This window comes from Melanaphis sacchari, unplaced genomic scaffold (genome assembly GCF_002803265.2).
Source record: "Melanaphis sacchari strain LSU unplaced genomic scaffold, SCAv2.0 Contig0_pilon_pilon, whole genome shotgun sequence".
NCBI lineage: Eukaryota > Metazoa > Arthropoda > Insecta > Hemiptera > Aphididae > Melanaphis > Melanaphis sacchari.
In genome coordinates, this window is record NW_020270366.1 from 10,499,978 (window position 1) to 10,526,343 (window position 26,366).

At 22.8% G+C, this 26,366-nt stretch overlaps 1 protein-coding gene and 1 non-coding gene across 3 annotated transcripts in view; both read left to right on the top strand.

Moving 5' to 3' along the window:
* LOC112593787 (sex peptide receptor-like) overlaps positions 1 to 26,366 on the top strand; it is an 88,003-nt gene that overhangs the window by 35,693 nt on the left and 25,944 nt on the right. The window lies entirely within an intron of this gene.
* Positions 12,045 to 12,116, top strand: Trnag-ucc. Its single transcript has one exon. It is a non-coding gene; the product is annotated as a tRNA-Gly (tRNA).

Below are 26,366 nucleotides of genomic sequence, written 5' to 3' on the forward strand. Positions count from 1 at the left end.
TAACCTACGATTAAGTTTATACCTATCTGTATCAGTAAATAAATCCCATTAACTATTGCTAAAAGCACTCAATAGATACTCATTAGTAAACTTTGTAATATGTATTTTTTTAAATTACCTATAATTAGGTACTGTACACCAATATTAATCATTTGAAATAAACTTTTGAAGTATTTATAATTTATTTATTACATAGATACTACCGTAACTGATAAGTCAATTATAGATAAACATTTTTGATGTTGCACTATTTTATATTCTGTTAACTGTTCTGAGGTTTAATGGCATAAAAATTACTGAAGTACAAACGTATTAAACATCAAAATTTGTGTAAGCTTAACACGTTATCTGCAGTCAAATTTTCCCTATGAAAATAATATTTAATGTGTTTATGTTATTGTATCATATAATTCTACTGTCACTAATGCACCGAAAATAACTACTGTGATTGCTGTATAGTATTATTATAAAATTCAGAGCGATTATTGTGTAATACTACTAGTATTAACATATTAATAGGATTCAAAAGTTGATGCATTTCCCCACATTCGTTATTTTTTATTTATTTTTCACTAATTAAAAAAAAAAAAAAATAATAATGAGTTTATTGAAAACACACTATTAAATCATATAATTTGTTAAATAATAATATGTACCCACCTTGTTATTGCACTCTCACTAATTTACAAAGATTAACAAAGAAAAATAAACAATAATGATTTTACATCAATTCAATTAACTACATAATCTTATTAAGAGCGATAAAAATGATAATGTAAAACGTAATTTAATTTACATTAACGCTAAGTTTGGAATTCAGTCCGATTATATTTCCAAGTTAAAAACTTCAGGACTTAGCCGTTATGATTCGATTCAAATTATAAAACATATTGATATTAAAATTAAATCATCAGCAATTAATAGAATTGGAAATTAAAATAAAAACAAATTAAACTTCGTACTTGAGAAAAATATTGGACGTTAACAATTTCAATAATTTTAAATAATAAAAAAGCTTCAAGTGAGTGTTTTTTTTTATGACTTCAGTCTTGAATATTTGACTGATTTCAAATTTTCTATTTTTTCCGATTGGTTTAGTGAACGTGGAGAGTTTTTCTAAGTATAAATATTTGCTATCCAATAATTGTCATTTGATTTTGAGAACATCAAATATGCTGTAATAGTTCATTACTATAATTTTGAGTAACTTGTAAGATTTTATAATTTGTTTTCTATAAATTAAAAAATAAATGTTATACATTATATTAATTTTAAACCAGTATCTGTAATTTTTTGTCATATTTTGCGTACATTTTTTTGACCATTTTTTAATTTTTTAAGGTCATTAACTTCCGAGCTCTAATTTTAACTGATTAAAGGTATATTCAATTATATATATCATTATAAAGATAAGACATTTTTGAGCAGAGCGGAGACAGTCTATCTATCTATAAAATGCATATACGTTAAAGTATAACAAATACAAATAATAGTAATGAATAAAGAATTTTTATAATAACAGAAAAATTAATATCATTAAAACATTTAATTTTGTAATATTTTTATTCACAAATATTGCATTTTTAGATTATTTAGTATAAATATACGTATTACTATTATATCATTTACAAAGATTGGATTGAGACAGATTTTTATTTATGACCCTCCAAGATTTTGACTGATTGATGGGCAGGTCAGAAAATCTCATGTAAATGGTTTGAAATTGAAGTCATAGGTTTAACTAAATATTTTTTAAAAGGTTGACCAAAATATTTTAAAATTTACCCAATTCTTGATCAAAAAACTAAGAGCTATTTAAATTTGTAAGTTTTTTAATATTATAAAATAAATAATTATTTACTTATAAGTATTTTATAAACTCAATATTCTAGACTTTGAGGCCAGACGCCGCTTATAAGACTCACAGATATAAGGTTCAGTCGCTTATTAGACTCAAAATCGTCTGGAACGGTCCGGACGTATCCAAATACATTAAAAAAAATCAGTTTTAAGATTAAACACTTCGGTTATAAGACTCAAATTTCGTAAAATAAATAGTAGAAAATAAACTTTTTTGGTTATAATTTAAAAATAAATTGGTTTTGAAAAATGAAATAATATTCGTGTTGATTATTTCTAGTTTCTGTTGGTACCTTATAACGTATAATAATTTTTATCGCAGATAAAAGTTCACATTTATCGCAACGATAATTATAACGATTATAATTTTAGTTTTTTTTATCGGGATTATTAAATTTATTCAATAATAAAGTATGTAATATGTAATATGTGTTAATGTATTAAAATCAAAGCAAAATATGCAGTAAAATAAAATTTATAAATACGTAATTAATTTTTTTTTTCCACTTCGCCTATAAGATTCATTCGGTTATAAGACTCACTTTGTGCTGGTCCCAACGTGAGTCTTATAAGCAGCGTCTACTGTATTATTATTTAATATACTTGAATAACAGAAATTTTATTTTATTTTTATAATTTAATCATACAACTACAATATATTCACGCTTTTACTGAATTCCAAGAAAATAAACAGATAATTATTAAATGCTACAGTCTATTAGCAGGATTGATACTGTGTCATGGTAACGAAATACGGTTTGCAGACATTGACCAACAACACTCTCCTTATTACTTAGGTATTTCTATAAATATACGTATAATTAACGAAAATATACTGTACAGATACCATACACAATCTAATATTGAACATTATACAGAGAAAAATATAGACAAATAAATTAAATATATATAAAATAACCTAAGAATAGTCTTCATTTGTTGATTTTAATAAAATATTTTATAAACCTATTCTAATTTTTATAGTTTGTTAACAATTAAATCAAGTGGAAGAAGCTTTTATAATAATTATGTATCTCATATTATGTATTACTATTTTGAACATTATTAAAAATATAATCTAGTTATCGTTTTCCTCACTATAAATTTCGGGATAATAATCACAAAAATGGTGTATTCGTTTATTAAATACAGCTTTTTTTATATATAATATATTATTGTGGACCCCATATGTATAATTTATACAAAAAAAAAAAAATAATAATAATATTTTATTCCGTTTAGAATCTAAAAGTATATAATATATTATATCTAGCGTATATTATATTATTTTATTTTCACGCTTTTGTTAGTATGAAATCATCATTACACCAAATATTATTTCAATACACCCGAGTACTGAAAAATGGTGTACCTACTCATAAACTCATTAAATTATGTCAGGTTCTTTAATTTGAAAGTTTGAAAAGCTATACTATTATATACTATAGAAGTACATATTATTGAGTAACTTTTTTCTGTCACAATGTGTTTTGTTGATTTCTCTGTGGACAGTGAAAATAATGAAATTGCTATTCATTTGTGTTTTCAGTTGATAAAATTGTTAAACTTAATATATTGATATTAGTCATTGTAATAGGCATTAGTTACCTGTATACCTCATATTAAAAAAAAAAAAAAAAAAACTGATAGGATTTTATAACTTATTTTTATAAATTTATTGATAATTTTTGTACCTAACTACATTTTTTAATAATAAAAGTAAATCATTTTCGATATCCTGTTGCTGAATGTTCTTTTCTTTAAATGTTTTGTGTCATTATTCTAAATCTTTTGTAATTTACGTTACTTATTGTATAATTATGTACAACAGATTTTAATACATGTTTAAATATAAAATAATATAATATATCGTTACGATTTTATTATACAGTTTTTGTAATTTATTACGAACAATGAAATAATTGTACATATATTTATTGTAGTGGCATAATCAGTGGCTAAATCAGGTACAATATTTAAAATAATTTATTAAGATAAAGATTGAGTATAAATAGAAAATATAATTATATTTCACGGTGCAAATAATTATATGCCTTATTTTCAACAGTTATTTCTAACGATCTTCTGATCTGGGACTTCACTGAAATTTCCAAAATTAACCATCTAAAAAATACTTTTTAAATAACACGGTAAATTGTGTTAATTTATCCGTGTTTGCTAACCCATTTTCTTGTTAAAACAGTTATGTATTGATGAATAATTTCAAAACACTATTCTGACGGCTTATACTTGGGTTCAAAATCAAACAATATAACCGCTAAATTTAACCACTATCTATGAATATCACTACTACATTATGTACATCATTTAATATGTTTACTATATTGCTGATTAAAGGAAATTTTCTCTGTATCCAAGACATTCAGTAGTAATCTAATAACAACACGCAAGTCAGCAAACTAAAATAGGTTTGACGGGTATAATGCATAATATTAAATATAAATATATTTATTGATAGATATAAAAAAAATATATAATATTAAATGGCTTTTAAAAATATAGAGAACAATGGAATAAAATAATATGGGTAACTTAATATTTTAATGCTATAATATTTAATAAATGAAAATTATCAACTAATGAGTGTAATTTTTATAAAATGGTTTTATATTTATATAATGTTAATATTTAAATAATAGCAAATATTATTTATTTTTAAATTTAAATAAATTCTAGATTTTTTTGTTTTTAATTAGTTTATGCGTAGGTATATCGGATTAAAATAAATGTTTCTATGACCAAATTTAATAACTTTCAAAACATTTCCAACTACAAGTATTAAAAAAGATAAAAAATTATTTAAAAAAGTTGATGATTAAAAATTAAACCAAACATTAATTTACACGACTATAATTAGCTTTATTCTGTTAAACTTATGCAAAAAAGTTTTTAAATGCATTGGGTTGAAAATTTGTCTCATTCTATTTAGCAAAAATTACTACGTGTTATTGTTTTAAAAAATATATTTTTATTTTTAGCTTTGTAGAAAATATATATTATAATAAATTTTACATATTATATTTATTGATATAAATTAAGATTACAAAAGAAAAATAATAAGCTACTAAAATAAAATATAATTATTTATGATTGAATTAAAACATTGCAAATGAAATACAATTTTAATTGAAAATATTTACGTTATTGAACTTTTAAAACATACCTAATTTAGTAATAAACATAATTAGATAACCTTGTATTACATTTTTAAAACATAAAATTAAAAATTGTATTAAAAGATAAAATGATTCATTGTTTTTATTTTAAATTTAAACAGTGCATAATTAATAGTTTTAATATATTTATAAAATTTGAGATTGTAGTTTGAAGAGGTAATATATAATTGATTTTTTATTACATTTTATGGAATTGAAAATCGAGATAAAAATTATTAAATATTAATAAAAACAATTAAAAAGTCATGTTCATATAAAGTATTACTAAGATTTGAAGTTACTTGAATCACTACAAAAGTTAGAAAATATTGTTTAAAGCTTATTATTTTCTAACAGAGAATCGAACTCTAAAATGCGTAGGGGAAACATTTGGGAAACCTAAAAATAATCTTTGTCTCAAAGTGCTATCTGTGTCAAATTTAATATTATAGAGGTAATAATCTAATTGTGTAGAATTTGTTTTACTATATTAAGTGATAACACCTTGAATAATATGACCTCGTCATAGTTAATAAAACAATCTAAAATGTAAAAATGTACAAGCTTTAAGTCTTTGATAAATGTTGAGCAGAGCTTAAGATAAAAAATACATTGATTTTATAAAATATTTTATTGTTTATTTTTTAATTTTTTTTTTTTTTTTTTTACTACAAATAGAATCAAATCTTTAGTCAGAAAAATGTTGTTGATTGAAAAAATGTTTATATTTTTATTTAATTGATATATTAATACATTTTAATTGTATTTTATATGGGAAGTGATACGACAGTAAAATACTCATATACAATAAATTGGATATCTGTGCCTACAGTTTCTAATGCGTTTTTTTATCATATTAACTTATATTTTTAGTTAAGAATCTTTCTCTAACACAAGCTACTAGCTTAAAAGAGATAAATAATCATTTAAAATATTTAATATTTATATTTTGTAAGTTATGAAATGTGATGTAAAATAAAAATAAAAAATAGTTGTAATAATAAAAATACACAATTATTTTAAATGATGCAAAATATAATTTCTAGAAAGAATGTTATTTTTGAAAATTTGATAAATCTATACTCAAAAACATAATTTTTTTTTCATATAAGCTATTAAAAAAAATATTATTTTCAAAAATCCATTATAAATTACATATTTTATTTTATATTTTTTGTATTATAACTGTTTATTATTTATGGAAACAAAATGTCAGAATTCATTAATAGGTACATTCAATAAAATCTTACATTTATAATAATAACATATCTTATTAGTTATTTATATAAGAATATATTTTAATACTGTAAAAACTATCTATAAATTATATAAACTTGTTTTATTTTTTATCTACCTCGCGGAATTTAGCAAGTTATTTAAAAAAAATAAAATGTTAATAAAATTATACATTTTACAATATATAGAGTGATTCATTAAGCATGCTCATCATAACTTTTCATTTTAATAACTAAATTATTCGAATTCAAATTTGTATACCATTTGAGTAGTGTCTTGTAACAATTCAACCTTTTTAAAAAAAAATAGAATCACATTTTTTCTTGTAAATTCTTAATCAGATGTTTTTTAGTAAATAATGATATCTTAAACGAAAAACTTTTAAATTATTTTATAAAGCTATGATGATCAATTAATTTTAGTAATTTTATTAATTCATCAATACATTATAGTTAGAAAAAAATTAGTATAATAAATAGTATAGAACCTTTATTTAATGCTATTGTTCAATTTGATCTGTATCTATTATTTTATCGTCATTATTTAATGTTGTACTTATTAATTCATATTATGTTCGTAACCTTATTTTTAAATTTGTCTAAATTGTACTTGAGCCTATAAAGGCGTTTATATCAAATAAATAAAATAAATTAATTAATTAAATCGATTTTATATTATTTTAAAACCATTTTAAAAACTATAACGATTCAAAGTATAATAGGCATTTTAATATAACTAAGAAATAATAGATATTTATTTGAATTTTGATTAAATTTGTATTATCATAATACATGGTATTTTTATGGTATTAGTAATATAAATAGTTGAAAAATTATACTCATTAAACATACTTAAACATTTTATAATTTTAAATTTGAATAAAATGAGAAAAAGGGGATAAACATGTTTACTGGATCACTCTGTGTACAATGTACGTACATTATTTTCAATGAGTTTTTAGTTTTCACAAAATATTTTATCTGAGTTATTATTTTTTGATTCCTGACAAAGATAGATAATTTTTACTGATTCGTAACAAAGAGTATTTCAACGACGAGAAACATAAACTATATAGGTAGAAGAAACAAGAGGTTTACATTATTTTTCCAAGTGCGATCAAAAAGTTGAGATTAAAATATAAACAGCCGTAACCCTAAAAGTGTTTCTCGTTTCAGTGATTTGACGTAGTTATCTTCTATTTAAACAAGACTAAATTAAACTTTTCATCATCTCATAATATAGAAACACTATTGTATTTCGTTATGCACGGGTATAATTTTCTGAAATCAATGTATTAATGTAAATAACAAATCTTATATTTATTCAGTAACTTTATATTATCTTTAGCTTTTGACAAATGTTTTAAAAACCATATCTTTTTTAGAATCTATAAAGACTAAAGAGTGTAAAAATTAAACTACTTCTAAATAATATATGTAAAAATAAAAAGATTATTAGTACATATACTTACTTATAAAATTAGGTATACTAAGTGGTAGCAAGTTACATCCCAGTCACTGTTTCCCCCGTTCAGTTAATTTCCCCGTCAGACTTGTCCCAGTTAAATTCACTTTAACTTAGTTTTCACTCTGTAGATTGTACACAATAAGTAATATTGCTATACTGTAGATTAGCTTTATAGTTATACACCTATAAGGAAAGCGACAACGCCGTAATTTCACATTTTGGTACCCTAGGTATGTGTAAAATATAAATATAAAAATCGAATTTCATACTTAAAGTTTATAAAAGTATTTATTTTTTATTCTATACAATGTAAAAAATAAAACATTTTTAATAAATAAATTATGTTCTAAATTATTAAAATAGTAAAATTGTATTTATTAAAAGTATTGTATAATATAATATGACCTCGAATCAAGTATCACATGCCATTATATATAATGTGTTGTATACCTATAATTTTAAATTTAAGTCTATTTAATAACAAACAATATTTTATTTAATTCATCGAATATATAAATGTAAAGCTTAATTATTTTATTATTATAATATTTGTAGTATTAACAAAAACATAATTAGATTTATGAAGGAAAAATGATAACATAATATATTCTTAACTTATTATTCATTTATTTGTAGGTGACTACGATAAGGATTGTTTAAATTAAAAAAATATACATAAAAATATATATATATTAAACATTACGGGGTACTAAGAAAATGCTAACTGTTTTATTTTTCTTACATCATGTTTATAAGTTTGATTTTAATTTAGCTCCGAATGTTCTGGTATTGTTATTCACACAAGATATAATATTTATCATGAGTCATGATTATAATACATAATATACTAAAGTCATGATTCATGACTTTAAAATAATAATATAAAGGTAGGCAATTAACATCATCTAGTACGGAGGAGAATGAAGTTTGTTATGACTTATCACTGAGGTGCACGGGTCTATTATACCTTTGTATTATTATACATAGTATTTGTATTTTACGTTAAGAATTTAAATAATCAAATCAGTCATCATTTTTGAGACCATATTTAACTGTACCAGTTTTTAGTACTTATTTAATGATTTATTTTTTAATGCACTCAATTCACAACTCTATACATTTATAGTTTATTTAAGTACATTCAACTTATTTGAAGCAATTCAAAATACATAAAAACAAAAATATTACGATTATCGAATTAGATCTTATTATCTATGATTTTAGTTACCATGGCATAAAATATGCAATGACTCTATTTAAGTCTAAATAATAAATTAGTAATAGTATATGATATAATAATCAATGGAAATTGTTATAAAACAAAAACTAACAAAATCGAATTCTACATTGAAAAATGACGTCTTATCAACCTGAAATTGGAGGCGAATATAGTACTGGTTACTTAAAGACACTAATAAAGACTAAAGAGTTGCACAAAGATTTAGAAAAAATGGAGTTTCTATCTACTGTTCTAACTAATCCAGATTTGAAATTCTACGCGCTGACTTTGAATACCATGCAAAAAGTCGATCGTAATCACAAAGTTGTACCATCATTAAGAAAATACAAATAAAATTATATCAATTTAGCTAAATTAATTTATTCATATGCATATTATACGTGTAAATTTATATTATTATTGTACCAATGTAAATATCTTACATGATTATATGTATAATATCAAGGTATCAAAATATTCTAAAATTTGTTAGACAAAAATGGCAGGAATCATGTAAGAACCGACATAGTCCTATCATTTTTGTCACATGAATTCTGGAAGACCCTTGTAAATTTTAACAATAAAATAAGTAAAATAATACTGTTAGCGTTATGTATCAATGTTGTTTGCGCGCGATGTATAATTTTCTGTTTTTCAAACTTCATCACAATTATTTTTTGTTTTGAAGTATAAATTGTTATGAATTCATACTATTTTATTAGTGAGGTTTATAATTAGCTATATACATATCTCGTAGACATATATACTTAGTTCTAGTACCTACCTAAAGATCTGTTAGCAGTGTTAGAACATATAATATATGTGATACCTACTAATTATTAGTATACCATATCATACATACTTTGAACATTTTACGGAGAACACCGAAAAAATATTGAGATCATGAAGAAGGATAATCACTCTTTGGATTATCTCTTTATTTTAGATTCTGAACAAAGCAATAAATGTATTGATTTTACAATGGTGTACGTTTTTTGTGTGTTTGATGAGTATATAATAAATTAATGATAAAAAGCATTGATTTCAAACTTTGGAAATGGTTCTGGATAGCAAATTGAATTTAGTTTGTACTTTAGAGAGATAAAAATTAAAAGTTCCAAATGCTTTTTCTTATAATCAGGAAAAAACAAAAAAACCAAAGAAAAATGAAGATTGACGCTAAATCGGGTTTGAACTAAATTGATTTCTTTATTTGTTATAATTCAAAAAAAAAAAAATAATAAAATATTCACAGAAACTTGAAATTCTCATCAGATATTTTAATTATGATTTTATATACATGGTATAATTTTCGAAATATTTTGACTTTTTTGAACTAGTAATAGCCAATGGGTATGCAATTTATTTTTTTTAAATGTCGATAAAATTATCATTCGCTAAGTCAAAATTGTTGCACAGTAAAAAAAAAAAAAACTATGTAAAATAAAATATAGATTTTATAGCTATATCAAAGTAAAAATATATTTTCCCTTTCTGCTCTGAATCGTTTTTCGTACACAATAATATATCGTTGAATCAAATTTAACACACCCATAATAGCAACCCACTCGATATCTGATGTATAACAAAAGAGTATCCACTTGCCTACCTTTTCTTTTAAACATCTTATTCATTATAATAATTAAGTAGGTAATTAAACACGTATATATACATATTATAACCACTAACTTTACTCTTAAAATATGTATAGGTACCTATAAATGAGAAATAACCTTTCTTTGCCACATTATATTGATGAAAAGAACTCTAATTTTGGTTAATTTTTAAAAAAAAAACAATAGATACAGTTTCTTATATCGACGTTACCTACCCACTTATTATATTTTGAAAATGTGCTGACTTAAAAAAAATAATAAAAAATCATGATCAAAAATTAAACTGTATTCCCTAAAGATTGAAATTTGAAAATCATCATAAAATAAAAATTATAATGAGTAATTATAATTTATAGTAATATATTTATTACAAAATTAATAATGAAGGTTGAGGGCATTTGGATCGTGGATTTTAATGTTTAATTAAAATACATACATATCATGGAAAAATAAAAAATGACCAATCTAATAAGTAGGTAATAGATACCTACAATATAATTTTATACATTTGTGCTGAGTTTTGATTTTAAAAATCTCGAAATCAGTCTTACGTAGCTACATAAATCATAAATAATAATTTTAATAGAAAAAATGGTTACGATAACCAAAAATATTATGTTTGATCTGTTATTGTGCAAGAACGTAATAAACATAGGTAGGTACCTACCAAATTAGTATTTAATAATCAGTAACCATTGTTTTATTTTCAAAGCATCTCATTGAATAACAATTTAATACTTATTAGTTATTACGTATATTTATAAATTAATATGATGAGCTCATTATTAAAAACTTGTATAGTTTTATGTTCTGATGTTAAACGTAGGTATACAATTGGTCTGTTAGATATGATTTTCAAAACGGAGACAAGATTGTAAGGATATTGGCTAAGAAATTTCAGTTAACTAGGTACCTAAATAACTACTATTCAAAAATTCAAGATTTTTCCAAATTTAAAGACTAAATAAAAACATTGACTCAAGTCATTATTCGATAATATTCTGTTATCAATTTATCATAAGTAGGTAGGTAGGTTACCAAAAGATATTCTAGACCTAAATGCCAAATGGCTATATTTATCTATTTATCTACTTTTATTATACATCAATAATAAGACAATAGATCATAAATCTCGACTTATCTAATATCTAGCTATAATTGTTACTTGATTCAAATTTTCATTCAAAAAAACATTTCACATCATAGTAAAAAAAAATGCAGTTTTTTACAAATGTACAGCCCTAGTCCCTATAATTCATAGGTAAACACTTACTGCTTTAATAATAGATTTAAATTTTATTTTCGCATAAAATAATATGACAAATGAATGAATATATAATTATTATACTTTATAAATAAAATAAAAATATTTGAATATTGGTAGATTATTTAATATACTTTATAATATTATTGTATTTGCGATTAATTACCATTCCTAAATAAATCTCGTTTGTACCCCTTCTCTAAAATGCGTTGGTGGTGTAATGGTCAGCATAGTTGCCTTCCAAGCAGTTGATCCGGGTTCGATTCCCGGCCATCGCATATAATTTTTTGTATTTTTATTTATTTACATTTCATTCTTTTATAAAGGTTTTAATTAATTTGTTCTACATGTTGTAGAACTAAATTTACGTATTATTTTCTGCTCAATAGAAACGTTATTTTAAATTTATAATTATAAAACAAAACGTAAATATAAAAAAATTAATAAATTATTACCAGGTTGCATGATTTATAAATAATCACTTGACAATAGATAGATAGTGAACCATAAAAGTCTCTTAAATTTGATTTAGTAGTTCATGATTTAAATTAATTAATATGAATTTAAATTTAATATTTTATAATGTAGTTTTTTTAACAATTAACACTCATTGTTTCAAAAACAGGTAATGTTTTAAAAAACATTTTTTAAATATATTTTTAAGATATTAATTACTTCGAGTTATTCTTAATGAGAAATTTTTTTTAAATTTTTTTTTATCATTATCATTTTTTAAGTTGTTACTTTTTTTAATGAAAACACATATATTTATGTACCTGCCTACTACACGTTTATTCAATTTCATATTCCGAAGCTGATTCTTTTTTAATATGTAAAAATTGAATTTCGTACGAGTTAAGTTAGGTTAAAATATATAAATATTTAAAAATTAGTCGTTTAGGTGAATAAATTGGAGTGGTACTACAATGGTATCAGGTGGGTTACAAAATGTTAGTCCGTGACTCCCTTCTTTGAACTTTAAATACATAAATATAAATGTATAACTAATTAACTAGAAATTAAATTCATATTTTATATAGCTATAAGCAGTAAGTTATTATAGTAGTTTATTAATTTATCTAGTGACTTTGCTGTATAAAAACGTTAATTTAAAAATATTAGTGAATTATAATGTATATTATTAAAATAACCACAACCACCATTGTTTGCTTTAAATACTTTTAACTAATTTTTTAAGTTTACAATATTCAGATTAATATCAAATTTATTTAATTATTTTGACTAAAATATTTTTTTTAAATAATTGTTAACAATAAGTACACGTTTTTCTTTCAATAATAAATCATATATTAATTTTTTTCAAAGTTATATAATCTTTATTATAGCAAAATTAAACTTTTTTTTACGTATTCATAACGCATTAATTTTTAATTTTTATAATTATCGATTGGTTTTTATGTGTTTTTTAATCTAATTTTAATTTGTGAGTATTTGGATAACTAGAAATATTTTTAATACTACTTTTGATTTTAATATAAATATAAGCTTAAATTTATTTGATAAACACTTCTAAAAATTTAAAAATATTGAAGTGAACATGAAAATATTCATAGTTTTTGGTGATTTAGCTTAAATATGTGTTATAGCAATTTGCTATTCTAATGTTAAACATATAAATATATTTAATTTTTTAATATTATAAAGTAAAATCACTGTATAACACAGGTATATTTAGTACAAATGGGCGGTCGGAAAAACGTGCCTTTTTTATTTTAGCGCAATAAGCTATACCTAAAACGAATTGATTTTTTTTTTGAGCCTAAATACTAAATGAACATTCAAAACTAAGATTTTACAGATATTAAAATTGTATTTTGCAGGTACGATATAAAGCTTAAAAGAAATATAACCTATTTTTATGTAGGTACTTTTAATATTTGTTTTTACAAATTGAAGTAATGTGAACGTATGTGCATTACGCTAAATGTTTGTATGACTTCAAACGTTTATTTTACTTTTTAATATTTTATACTAAATTGTTTTTTAAAGTTCCTTTTTTTATTCAATTTTACTATATTTATGTTTTTAAAACAATTTTTTTTAAATTTTAAAAACTTTTAACCGAATATCGTAAAGGTTTGTTAAACAATTTATTAAATAAAAACTTAAGTCAATATAACTAAGTCATAAATTATGTTTTACTATAGTATGTATAATGTTTGTTATAGGTACCTAGTTTAAATGATTAAACGTTTATTTTTAGTTATACGAAAAATAATTTTTAACTAGACGGCTTTTTATAGCGATGTATTACTGTATTAATAATATAAGTTATAAAAAAAAAATAATAAATATTTTAACACATAATTAATAATATTTTATGCAATCAAACTAAAAATTTGTCATATTGTATTAGCTTGTATACTTTTGTCATTTTACTATTTTTATATAAAAAATGAAATAATATTAATTTTGAATAAAATTATAATTTTAATGTGATTTTTATTTAAATATTATTAAGCGTAACATAGTAATTATTAATACATTTTTGGAGTTACGCAGGAAGATCATCATATAGTTACCTATTTATACAATGCTATTTAATTAAAGAATTTATTTTTCAGTAAAATGGTTTATGTAATGGTAATCAATTAATTACATAAATATCCAATATTAACGTATAAAAATATATAAATACTAAATTATACAATATCAGTTAGTGAATTATATCCATTTAAAAAAAAAAAATCTTTGACACGTTTTAGAATAAATTTTATGTTCTAATAAGTTTCTCAGAAAAAGTTATTACACTTTATATACACAATACCTGTAGCCTATAAATAAAATATATAATATTATTTTGAATAATAGTATCTAAGTATACGCAATGGTACAATGGAATGTAAAATATATATAGTTACTAGAAAAACAATGAAATATTAATAAATTTGTTATTAATGAGTTTCATTTCAAATAGTTTGAAAAGTAATAAAGCCAGTCAGAGTAAAAGTGTATAATTCAAAATTTATTTAAAAACAATATACAACAAAAATAACATTTCCATAAAATTAAAAATGTTTAATAAATAATATTAATCAGAACTGTCAAAGTATTTAATTATGGGCTTGAAGTTAGATCTTTAGAACAGCGGTTCTCAAACGGCGATACGCGTACCATTAGTGGTACGCGAAAGATTGCATGGTGGTACGCGGAAGGCCGCATGGTGGTAAGACGGAAAATTAAAAACAATTATTAGATTCTTAGCGTAGCAATGATTTTACAATGTCGTGTGTTATTTAATTCATATCTTAATTTATCTTAAACACTAATAAATTTAACTATGTAAAGTTTGTATTGTTATATTTTTAATCATCAGTGGTACGCGACTGATTGATAATATACTTAAGTGGTACGAGAAAAAAAAAGTTTGAGAACCACTGCTTTAGAACATAGTTAGATCATTATAATTGTAATCATATATATACATCTACAGTTAAAAATAAAAGCTATATCAATATTTTCTAATCCATCAATTAGGCTTCTAGGTTCAAGATGTCATTCGAAATCTATTGAACAAATAATTATAAAAAAAATAAAAATAAAAAAATAAACAACAAAATTATATAATTTTAACATATTTTATAGTTAAATATTATTAATAGATATAATAGAAAAATTAGATAAATACTTTTTTGTTGAAATGTAATTTAAAAAAAATCTTATAACATTAATAAATAATAATTAATCTTAATAGCATTTCAATTATTTGATAATATCAACATTTTTAGCAGAAAATTAATTTCAAAATAATTGATTAAATTTGTTATAGTATATTATTATAATTAAAAATACTCACTCCTAATAATACGTTACAAATTAATTTAATAATTAGATAAACCGATTTTTTTAAAAAAATAAATATTTTATACACCTAATTTATAATTAAATTAAATAATAATTTATTACAAGTGATTTTATAATATACCATCAGCTGTTCAGACTTTATTCATTTTGTACATATGCTTCGAATGTTTTATCAATTTTTAACTTATTGATATATTCTTGGTAACAAAGAATAATTAATTTATTACTACGAAGAAATATTTAATTTGTTCGTTAAATTAAGAACACATTTTAGATGTTTTAGGTATTTATTATTTTTAATGTTTTATCATTATTGAAATAACTAATTTAAAAGGCTTTAAATAAACATGCATATTATACATAAGATATATTTAGTTGTTCATGTTTAGTACATATTAAACTATTCAATTATTACATTATTTTATTATAGTCTTATTAAAATATCCTGTTTAATGCATAAATAAAGATACTGATAACTTATTTATAATACAGTTAAACTGATCAACTTATTGAAATGCAAATTTACTAAGGCTACATTGTCTATATTATAGACTTTATACTTTAACTTAAATTTGAAATTTATATCATCAATTTAATGGAACTATTAAATATTATAAATCCATTCATTTTGAGGATACTACAATAAAATACACATACTATGTCACGGATTTGAATTGGTAAACAAACTAACAAAGTAATGGTATTTCTTTTTTAGGGTAAATAAATCATAACTGTTATATCCATACTATACATAAGATTTTAAAATAAGTATTATTAAATATTTATTGATAGTTAATATAGCAATACAAAATAAGATATATTTGTTCACTGATATCTTATTTAATATTAAAAATAACTGGAATAATTTCCATAAGCCATACTTAAGAATATAATATACTGAATTTGTGATACTACAACCTTTTTTTTTTTATAAAAATCACATAAAATAACGTATATCTAATAAAATAGTATCATATAATTGAAACATTTTTAAATGAATACAAATCAAATATTTCTGACCTTCAAAAAATAAAATAATATTAATAATAACTGTATATAGTTGACAACAGTGGCATCTATATATCATTATAAAAATAATAGTTATGGAACTAAGTTGAGTGATCATTGCTCCTGAAATCCAATGATTAATATTTCGTAAATTATGGTTGATTTAAAAAACTTACATTTTAATCGACAATAGCTATCTTATGAAAATCTCTTATTTTGTTTTTAATTTTGTCAAATGATTTTAAGAATAAAAATAGTTTAACAAGAAATATAAAATATTTATAATATTTAGTCTAGTATTATTGTTATTTGTTCAGACACTTTCTACAGATTATAAACTGTAATACAGAAGATCAATATAAATTAACTTTATTTTTAAATAATCATAGTCTTCATATATTTTATACCTATTATCGTGTATCCTTATTTCTTAACCAGAGTCGGCGCGAGGGTAATGTAATTGATGCTTCTGTATAGGCCCTTACGGAAGCGGAGCTCACTCTAGAAAAACAAATCATTAGTGACTAAATATTATAACTTAGAAAATTAAACATTATTAATGATAATATTTTGTTTTTCAAACTACAGTTGAAATAATAATTTAATTATATCCTTGTGAATGTGTAGGTCTACCGGAGGGTTTATGGCTCTCGCCTACCTTCACGATGGACCGCATGTTAGCGATGTATGCTAGTCACGAGCCACGGAGGAACGGGTTAGTTCAAAATTCACCTTACCTTCTTAGGTCGTCTATGGACCACCAACACCGGGCCCTAGGGCCCATACCTTTTAGAGTTTAGACAGCATGAGCCGCTAGGATCCCTTCTTTCACCAAGTAAGGTGGTTTTTCCTACTATCTTGTGCTCTCAACCTTGAGGGACACCATATCCGCAGTGGTAAGCCGGTCCGGCGTATAGTGGGGTTACCCTCTCTCGTGGTACTGACTGGGTTTTAAGTTTACATCAGTATTTACAATACTATTTTAGTTCCCCAGACGACTAATGTTGGGCCTGATTCTAGAGAACAGTACTAATGTACTACATTTATGTTAATATTGATTATTGACATAATGACATGTTAAAATAATAAAATATAATAAATTATATAACATTTATAATACTATGTTTAATAGTATTATTTACCAAAAATAATTATGGGCATTTTTGTAGTATAAATTGCAGATTGATTAACCAAAGAGTATAAGTATACTATGTCGATAACATTATTTTGGGATCTTCGTATTACTTAATTGTGCTCTTCTAATTCTTCTAAAATATATTAAGTATTAATGTATACATTTGTTTTATTTATTTGAAGTAAAAGTAAAGATTAAACATTAAATATTAATAATTGTTGTGTATTATTTTATTTAAATTACTTTGCATGAAGTCCCGCAATTTGTGGCGCCAATCTTGTTCTTAACACACACATTTTAATAACTCAGAAACTATTAAAATGAATTTCAAAAGGACACAATTATTTAAATAATATAAACAATTTGAGTATTCAAAAATATAATAATAATAATGGTTAAGTTAAAATCAGAATTAGAATAAAATTGAGGTGATTCTACTCAGTACTATCGTGGATACTTAAAACTTTTTCTTATCGTCTAATATATTTTCTTACTACTTTTAATGAAATTTTCAAAAATATTTAGATAGATTTTAAGTTATTAATACTATAAATGACAAATTTATTTACTAATAATAATATAAGATATTTTTTTTTTTTTTGTAAAAAAATCATAATAAATGTTTTTTATGAATTTTACCTATAATATAGGTTCTATATAATATAAAATATTCTAGGCTTACTGACAGTCTTCGTTTAGAATCATTTTTTCGTAATAATGACATATCATTGAATTTATATTTAACACATCCATAGTTCACTAAAAACCTAATGTGTGGCAGAAGCAGAATGGTACCCACTTACCTATGTTTTTTAAATTGTGGTTATATTTGAAAATTGTTTAAATTTTATTACATTAATAAAATTGTGCATTCAATAATATATCATTTTTATACACATGCAATGATAATATAAATTGATAACAGGTCATCATACCGTTTATCTTGTTTTTTTTTTTTTTTTTTTTTTTTTTTTTTAAAAAAGAAAACTAATTTACATGTTCTAATATGTTTTGATGTTCTTTATAATTATTTTTTCATAATAACATGATTTTCCTTATTTTTAAGAGAATATAATATTAAATATAAAATTTTTTTTAGAGTACAAAAATGCAGACCTCAATGTTATACTCTTAATTAACAATTAATCGTTTAAACTTGAAAAAAATTAATATTATTTTGTTTTAAATGATTTTAACTTTTTAATATCAATACATATATAAATTAATCCGTATTTGCTACTTAAACAAACAATAATACATGAATACATTGAAATATTTTATCCTAAATGTATAATGAATAGTTAAATGAATTTTTCATGTAAGCAAAATTAGAAAGAGGTGCTGTGAATAAAATGTGGCATCTATATCATTTATCCAAAGACGGTTTGTGTTAAAACATAGGCATATGAATAAATAGCCTTATGAGTACAAGCTTACATACCTAATATATAACTTACGAGAATATATAAGTAAAATACAAAAGACTTAAATTTATTATTTACGGAGCGTTCATTAGGTACACGACATGAATTATATAGACACTTAACCTACAAATATGGATAAAAAATTCAAATATTATACCATTTTAGTTGTTCTAGATGGCCAAATTTTATATTTTGTGTCTGATTTTCAAATGTATGTTTTATAATAAAAAATTAGATAATTAAAATATTTTATTTTTAATATTTTGTAATATAGGTAATATGTAGATATATGATGAATATGTATAAATAATTTACTTATTAATTTGATTCACATCAAAGATAGTTACTATTACTTTTGAGATAGTGCTGAGAATAGTAAGTCCAGATTATTTTACAAAATATAATGAAAGTTACTGTTTAAATCATGTTCTCAACAATTTTTTATAGTTGAACACAAAGTAACGCCAAAAATTTAAACTTGGTTTACACTATCTAAAAGTATTTTTAATTTAATTTCAATAATAAATAACTAACTCTTTATTTAAAAGTTACAACAGTTCAATTTGGCTTCTTTAACTACTTTTGTTGCAAATAATGAGAAACTGCTTACTGCTGAGTAAAAGAACACGTATAGAAGAATTCATTTGTCGATTTTAGCACAGCAAAGCGGATTATTTTTTTCTATGCGCACTGGGTGGCACCTGTGAAAAATTGCTTGTTTAATAACTCATACTTGCGGTTCATTCGTTCACAAAATCGTATTACATTGACAGTTGTTTCATCAGGCATTACATCGACTTTCTTGATGATGGACAAACTCTATATTCAGCACTCGAATTGCCATTGGACATTTATAAAATTAACAGACAAAATTTGCAACATAAAAGTGCACTCTGGTCTCTGACATGGCTTAAGTTTTATGAAAATGCAAAATTATTACCTGGGATGAATGCACTATGGTCTACAAGCCCCGATTTGAAGTTCGTTCTCATTGAACAATGAAAGATCTCGAAGATACGTAATACCAAAGTTTTCAGTGACATTCTACAGCTACCGTTTGGACTGTTTGAGGATTTTAGATGGACATTGCCGGTCATTTCATGCGAAACAATCATACCTACGGTTAAATGGTCAACTGAAAAACGATATATTGGCACAGTCATTCTTCGAACAATTGCTTAACATTGGCAATGGACAAATTCTTTAAATGCTTTGGTTGAAAGCAAGTTCAAGATTTTCGCAATAATTACATTAATAATGTGTGGCTATGTGGATGAGCTATTTGAAATGTCGTGAAAATCGATCTACACTGTTTTTGATCCTAACAGAGCAGTTAACAGTTCTTGTTGATTTTTTGAATTCACCGGATTTATTGGGAATTCCTTTACATAACTTTTGATTATAAAATGGTTCATTAAACATTTTACCACGGAATCTAATCTTTGCACCTAAGTTATGCAATGATACGCGAATTGTCATGAAAATTATCACAGAAAATGTTCTTGAAACTACCATTTTGAACTTCAAGTTTTGGTATGAAGTTGTTCTCTTGTCACGAATTCTAATAATCGCTTTAAACTCGCCAATTTAATTCAGACACTTGCATTTTTCAATTCACTTAGTATTCGCAATTACTATTAATGAGTCACAAAGTCAAACAATATCAATTTGTTTATTAAATTTATAAAATTCGTACTCCTCACATGACCAGTTAGATGTTGCGTATTCTCGCGTACGCAAACTATCACGATTGTTTATTTATATACATCAGGGATTGACGAAAAACATTGTTCATAAATCACATTAGAATAAAAACAATACATTTATTTCTATACTTTAATTTTTTTAGTATTAATAAAATATGTCTGATAAGAAAATTATTTGAGTTTTTTCTTTGTTTATTTATTTTTTAATAAAAATAAAGATTATTCAAATTTGCATCATATGCAATAACAATAGGTAAGGTGTTAAATTTTTCTAAAATGACAAACACAGATACATTTTATACTAGCAACAAGGTTTTTGGGAACAGCTAGTATTAAATATACACTTGCAATAATAGTTAAGATGTACGTAAAATGTTGATTAACACAGCCATGTTTATTTTTAAATATTAATGAAAAATTAAAATATTTAAATACAAAAAACTGACAAAATCATACCTATAAATCATTGTAGATTATAATATTTTGCTAAAAACCTGATGAATTTTTAAAATATTTCATTGAAATTTTAACTGAAAATGAATAATAAACAAGTTGACACTCATATTTGAATATTTTACTGATTATATAATATTAACACTTGCAACGTTATATTAAAAATTAACAATTATAGCTATTATATATTACCTGTTTGTTTTATGTTTTAAAGTGATATTATTTTAATATAAAAGCAATGATAAATGAGAACATAGTCAAATTTTTCATAATCTTGTGAAATATACACTCTTAAACATAATTATTTTCTCTAAAAGTTTTCTGTTTTGATTTGTATTACACAAACATTATACCTACAGCATTCGCTATTATCGAATTTTGATTGAGAAAAAGTCAAATCTTCTCAAACGTTTTGCTGTTTCACAATGTGACAAATTATGATGCGATAGAATGATACGTAACAAACCACAAAAGAACAACATTATATTTTGAAATGGCATTCGATAGAATGTTTCATATTTTCTAGAGTTAAATTATACTTTATATTCTGACACTGTTTTCAACTTTTTTTTTTTATTTAAATTCTAGAACGATACTTTATTTATTTTGTTTTAACACAAAGTAGTTATTTGTTACTTAAATGTTGAAAAATTTTATTTTCATTTTATTTAGTTGATGATAATACGAGTAAAGTTACTATAATTCAATGTAAAATATAATATCAATTAGAATTTTAAGAATTATTTTTATCGAAGAAGATAATATATACTACAGCTCGTTTTATGCAATCTAAAGAAATTCTAAATAGATAATTTAAATTATACTTCAATCGAATAGGGTATATCTCATCTACCAGAATTTCAATAAACATTCAAAATTTGAAATGAAAAAAAATATTTCGTAACTATTATATTTGTATTAATTAATTAGAATTTGAAAATAATTATGCCTATATAATATATAAAATTAAATCAATTAGTAAAATGTTAATATAATTATAATATCACCAGTAAAAAAAAAAAAAAAAAACCAAAGTTATGATATAAATATTATAATATTATTACGATACAATACTCCAATTACGAATCAGTCCTAGTTTCTTGAAGTCACTATAATATAAACTAGTAAAAATTTAATTTAAAATATGTTTCTATAATACCAAAACATATCAACAATACATTTTTGAGTTCAATTAAAAATCATCATTAAAATTTAGGAAATTAAGTATATACAATACATTTATCACTTATCTTACTCATTTAATTATTTTCATTACCTAACGTTATATATTATATAATTACGTTATAATGTTATATTTACACATTTAGCAGAAATATAAAAATAATTTTATAAATGATACAAAAATATGATTTATAATCATACTATGATTTGTATTCAAGTCTATTCAAATATTATGTTTTATAGGATTGAAAATACATATAAATTATTATCAATTTGTGTTTGTGCAAAACAATAATAAATTATGATTAATGTATTTTTAATTTAAAAAAACTTTTAGAAACTTAAGGTTTATTATTAAGTCAAAATAAAACTAAAATTTAATAACTAGAAAGTTTATTTTTTTTCTAATTATTTTTGTTGTGATTTTGTAATTTTGTACGGCCAATAAAAAAACATTAATTTGAGAAAATTGCGTATAGAAAGTACCCAGCACAAAATAGCATAATAACCTTTTTACCCTGAAAAATAATTTTTCTTTACTGATAGATGTATGCAAAACTATATGAATATGTAACTTTTAATAATTTACTTACTTTCCAAATTAATAAAACTATAAACTATTAAGGAATAAAATAAAATATTTCTATTATTCCATGCTCTTGATTCTATGAGTAGGTGTTTGTGATAAAAAAAAAAAAAAACTCTGAAAAAAAAATGTAAAAAGCATTACCTACTAAACAGTATAATAATATGCAAAATTAAAATATATAAGAAACACCTTTATATATGGTAATTTTTGCATAATTTGTTAGACACCGACATTCTTGAACAAAGTAAAAAATTACCACCAAGCTGCGAACAACTAAATTTAATTGTCTATACATACATTGCAGTTTCAAACATTTAGAGTTGTTTAGAGTTGTTACACGATTATATAATCCAAAAATGATACTACTAAATTATAAAAAAAAATCATTGTCAAACAAAAACATTTCTCACTTTGATTTTAATCTAATAATACATTTTATAAAAAATAATCAGATTTTTAAGTATTGTCTTAAATATTTTATACATTAAATTTTTTAATGTTTTTTTCGTGTTTTTAATTTCTATACATATATTATTTTATTATATGTTTATAATTATAACTTCAGTTTTAATACTTAAGTTTCATCAGTTACTGTTTGAATAAATGTATATTTTTTTTACTTAGTAATATTTATTTTCATATAAATAATATTTAATTCTCTTATAAACTTTTCTAATTCATAATATATATTATACAGAATAATATTTATATCGTACACCAGAATTATATTATTAAAAACATAAAGGGTTTTTAAATTTATGAATGTTGATAATCATCGCTAGATGTAAAATAGTATATTCTTATACCCTTAAATAAAAATGTTTTGATACTCCTTAAATTTCCTAAAATATTATCTAATAGTTTCATCCAAATATGACCTCACTAAAATAGACAACAATCGAATAAAACGTAAAATATTTTCGTGAAACGTCGTTAAAAACGATCGTTAATACGATAATATTTTATAATAAAATAATATTACACTTAAAAACCAATATAATGTGCGTACCTCATAAAAGGTATTTTGCTTTAAAAATCATGATATTATGATTACGATGTGTTTCTGGCCATAAACGAAAGTAAACCGTCAAAAAAGCCATAATTTACTATTTAGACCAAAGCGTTCTCTCTTCATTTTATCTCAAGTGAACAAATTAGTTACATTCACATTATAATACCATAGCTCTCGAATAATGTATATTATATATATCACGTTTAAAATAACATATAGTCTCCAAATAAACTTGCTCCTATTTTTCATTTAATAACAAAAATTATTAAAACTCTGATATTTGGAATATTTATATAAAGTAATATACTTAAGGACTTTTTTTTAAATTTTTTTAATTGTTTTATTCTATTTAAGGAGTATTCAATAGTACCTAATACAAACTTTTTTTTCCAAACCCCCTTCCTTTTTTTATAGTAAATTATTGAGTAGATATTTTTTTTTTAAATATTGATGCACCCAATAAACTGAATATTTTTTAGTTATTTAAGTGCTTATATTAAGAATAAAAGTCTTTAAAAATAATTAATTTTCAAATCACTGCATAGCTCTTATATCTTCCAAAATTATTAACATATGCTTACATCCTTAGTACACAAAGTTAAATAACTTAAGAACTATTCATTCAAATTTTGAATTTGATACTTTAAAGTTTTCAAAAAAATTAACCATTAAATAATTTTCTGTTAATAGGGGGATTTCTTGTTAGAAAACAGCATTTTGCATCTGTATAGAACATCTTTTGATAGTACTTAGACGATCTCAAAAAATTTAAAAAATCAGATTTTGAAAATTGCAATGTTGTAGAGAGAGGGATGGCCATGCTTGACGATTCACTCTGTATATAGACTAAAGTGTTTTTTTTTTTTTTTTATCTAATTCTGGCAGTAGTTTTAGCGTATCCTAATCTATTGCGCTCGAGTAGTCACAAGGGTACAAAATATTATGCGTATAACATCTATTTATTATATTATATTATACTCGTAGTAATTCAGCAACATTGTTATTACGCTTAAAAATTTAAGCACAGTGCGACACAGAAACGGTGTCCGTTATATAGTTATTTATACGTAATAGTATATTATATTATATTAAATAGTATTTATCAACGTATTCCCTCAATGGTAATTATATTATCTAATATATTATCTACTAAAACAGTGAAAATATTTTACTGGGGTTGGATTTAATACTTGTCTACAGAGACTCAATCAAATAGTCTATTATTTAAATTTAAATCGTGTGCGAGTACGACGTTGAAACGTGTCACAATGGTGATCGACGATAACGACCGTGGTTCAAAGTTTATGATACAAATGCTCAAAGTTGTAGACATAATAATATAAACAAACCCTATTGTGTCGAACAAGAAATTAATGATCCGTTGTCGTTAATACAACGGCTTGGTGCACAAAATTAGTCGTAATATTATATGCAAACCCTGTGCCACTCCACACTACTCATCTAAATTTTAAATAATGATGTTTTATAACTAATTAACACCTTGTTAAGAATTCGATTTTTATACATTATTAAAACTATAAAAAATATAATGTTTTGAATAAAGAGATTAAAAACGTGTGTTTTTACAATATATATAAGATAAATAATTATAATAATTTATAACAATAAAAAATAAAAATAAATTTTTTTCTAACATCTCATTTTACAATAACTTTAAAAAATGGTAAAAATAATACTTTAAAAAATGTTTACATTTTTAGATATAATGAGTGTTTACTGTTAAAATAATAACCTTGTATAACGTAATACGCGTACTTTCAAGTCCCATTCCAGATTAAACTAGTTCTCTAGATTTCTTATCGAACATAAAAAAATAATGGAGGACATAAATTACAACTAAACGTTTTCCAAATTGTTCTTTTGGTTTTTTTCAGTAGACCTTTTTTGTTTATGAATAATACACGTGATTTTTTATGGATATCACATAATTGGTATGCAAATTCATATAGATGTTTAATATGCGTATAAAATGAATCGTAGCTTACACGTAGGTATAAAAAATAATTACAAGTTTAAATGTTACCATACATTTCAACATATATCAATAAAGACTAAAATTTAAAACACATCCTACTAATCCCTAAAAAAAGTGTCGATTACTTTTACAATTTCTCTGATCGGTACTTAAATATATTTTAATACCATTTTCTACCAAGAGATATAATTTGGTTTT